Source organism: Chlorocebus sabaeus, chromosome 20 (genome assembly GCF_047675955.1).
Source record: "Chlorocebus sabaeus isolate Y175 chromosome 20, mChlSab1.0.hap1, whole genome shotgun sequence".
NCBI lineage: Eukaryota > Metazoa > Chordata > Mammalia > Primates > Cercopithecidae > Chlorocebus > Chlorocebus sabaeus.
Genome location: NC_132923.1, coordinates 26,724,964 through 26,727,732, shown reverse-complemented (window position 1 = coordinate 26,727,732; position 2,769 = coordinate 26,724,964). Strand labels below are relative to the sequence as shown.

General features: G+C 44.8%; 1 long non-coding RNA gene across 1 annotated transcript; it reads left to right on the top strand.

The window, feature by feature from the left end:
* Positions 1 to 693: 693 nt before the first annotated feature.
* Positions 694 to 2,435, top strand: LOC140709358 (uncharacterized). Its single transcript, XR_012089868.1, has 3 exons — positions 694 to 795; positions 927 to 1,023; positions 2,295 to 2,435. It is a non-coding gene; the product is annotated as an uncharacterized lncRNA (long non-coding RNA).
* The last annotated feature ends 334 nt before the right edge of the window (positions 2,436 to 2,769 follow it).

Sequence of the window (2,769 nt, the reverse complement as noted above, 5' to 3'; positions counted from 1 at the left end):
GTTGGCTCTTTCTTTTTTTTTCTTTTTTTTTTTTTTTGAGACAGAGTCTCTCTCTGTCGCCCAGGCTGGAGTGCAGTGGCCGGATCTCAGCTCACTGCAAGCTCCGCCTCCCGGGTTTACACCATTCTCCTGCCTCAGCCTCCCGAGTAGCTGGGACTACAGGCGCCCGCCACCTCACCTGGCTAGGTTTTTGTATTTTTTTAGTAGAGACGGGGTTTCACCGTGTTAGCCAGGATGGTCTCGATCTCCTGACCTCGTGATCCGCCCGTCTCGGCCTCCCAAAGTGCTAGGATTACAGGCTTGAGCCACCGCGACTGGCCTCAGTTGGCTCTTTCTAACTAGTCACAGAACTCTGAAGGCCTAGTAGGAAGAGTCCTGGTTTGGGAGACTTGTCTTCAATCAGGAAGATTTCGAGGAGGTTTCTCAGAAGGAGACTAGGAGGATAGTTTGGGAGGGATACTCTTGGAGTTCTTGGTTAGGGATCTGATTTAGAAGGCCTTCTGTCTTTGTGTGTGTTTGTATATTAGGAAGGGATCTCAGAGGGATTGCTGATGGAAGTCCAGCAGGCCTAACTCAGAGAACTCTCCTTATTTGTCTGGTCACATTCGATGAGCTTTAAGAAGGCTCAACAGGCCTGTCTCAGCGAGTGAATATCTGCTCTTCCTCTTGCTCAGAGACCCCATTGTGAATTACCATTCAGAGGTCGTCCATCCCCACCTGGAGTGGATCAAAGACAATAGGGGCCAACAGGAAAAAGTTTGAGCTTTGCCAGGCTGATATTGGCTGCTGAACAAGGTGACTAATGTCTGTTTTGTTATGTGTATTTTGCTGGGATGGAAAATGTTAATTCGGTTCCCCATGCAGCCCATTGGGCAGCATATTGCAAATTAAGAATCTTGTCTTAAAGGGTGATTTTCTCTTGTAAGGTGTCTTGAACCCCAAAGTTATAGCACAAGCAAGCAGGATCATCAGAAGCCACTCCATTCTTCTGGAAGCTGCAGGGAAAGGGAATCCAGAAACCAGGTATGCCAGCAAAAAGGGTAAAAAATGCTTACCGGCGAAGTTTCTGATTGTCTTGCTTCCTCTGTCTGAATAAACAGTAAACTATTTGTCTCCTCTGCAAGGGTTTGATTAACAGAAAAAAGGATTTGTGAGACTAGTCTTAGGCTGTACTCATCTGGTGTACTTTGTGCTAAGAATCTGTCTTTCTGTGTTTTGTAATGGAGAGAGGGTATCACAGGATAGAACATGGGTGTAGGACCCCTAGGCCTGCTTTTCAAATCCGTTTGGCAGGCTGGTCAGTTACAAACTTTGCTACGGGTCCCTGAAACCAATACAGGATGAAATTTCTGTACCTAAGAGTTTAACCTTATGACCATGGGGGATACTTTCTTTTGGTTTCCACCACCCAGAAGATAGGAATTTTGGGGTTCATGTCATAATCCTAAATTTTTTTTTTTTTTTTTGAGATGGAGTCTTTCTCCCGTCGCGCACGCTGGAGTGCAGTGGTGCAATCTCGGCTCACAGCAACCTCTGCCTCTTTTCGTGTTTTTTTTGTAGAAACAGGGTTTCACCATGTTGGCCAGGCTGGTCTCGAGCTCCTGACCTCAAGTGATCCACCTGCCTCAGCCTCCCAAAGTGCTAGGATTACAGACAGGCGTGAGCCACTGTGCCCAGCCGAAAAATTTTTCTTGAGCAATTGAAAGCCTCGCAAGCTTGAAATTGGCTTCTCTAGGCTCCTTCTGGGAAAAGCAATAGAAACTGCTCAATGCTGCACAGCGCAGTAGCTAAGGCTTTATCTTTCGACAGCGGTGGCCTGGGTTCAGTTGTTGGCTGTTGAAATCATTCTTTTCTGGTTTGTTATTTGTGTAACTTTGCCATTTATTGAGGATTTTTCCCCTCGTAGATAGCTTCTGATTTCCTCTCTTGAATTTTTCTTTCTCTGAACTACCCTGTGGAGATTCTAAATGTTATAAAAAAAGAAACTGCTTACCATGTCTTTGAAGCACCTGGGAGGTTACATTTGGTAAAGTTCAGAAGCTAGAAGTATTGGCCACTTGGCATGGCTAAAGTCAGGTAATAAGAGATTTGAAAGGATTTCTTTTTTAAAGAGCACTATGGTTAAAAGTTAGGTTAATTAAAAGTGGATAAACAAGCTATAGATGTATTCAAAAGGCCGTTGTTATTCTCTTCTTGGAACTTGTTTTTCTGGAAAAAGGTTTTTCCTTCTCAGTTGACTGAATTATTTTTCTCTGTTTTTTTGGTCTTGCCACTCTTAATGCACACATGAGAAGCCCTAAGATAATTTCTGGTAGCCTGGGACTCCTTGGGAAAAACAGAGGAGGCACTGCAGACCCCGCTTTGGGGAAAAAAGCTCTGTCTTCATCATGAAACCCCAGGAATTAAAAGCGGATAGATCCCTCTCAGAGTCAAAGGTTCGTTCTGTTTTGCATTGTGTTATCTGACAGTTTTGAGTTTTGGGGGTATCAGAAATTACTTCGCATTATGAGAGAGCTTTGGTGTGTAATAACTAGGTAGGAAATATACTGTAAGGGATGACTAATAGTAGTTATGGAGGGATACTTGACTTTTTGCACACTTGCATCAGAGACGCATGCTCTTGGCCACCTGGTAGATAAGGAAACATCCCCACCCCCTGCCCGGGAGATGAGACTCTCATGAGGGATGGGCTGATTACAACATGGGCTGATTGGCTTTGGGTTGCCTTGCAATGAAATGCAGGGTAGAAGCACTGCACTGTCCTCTCCC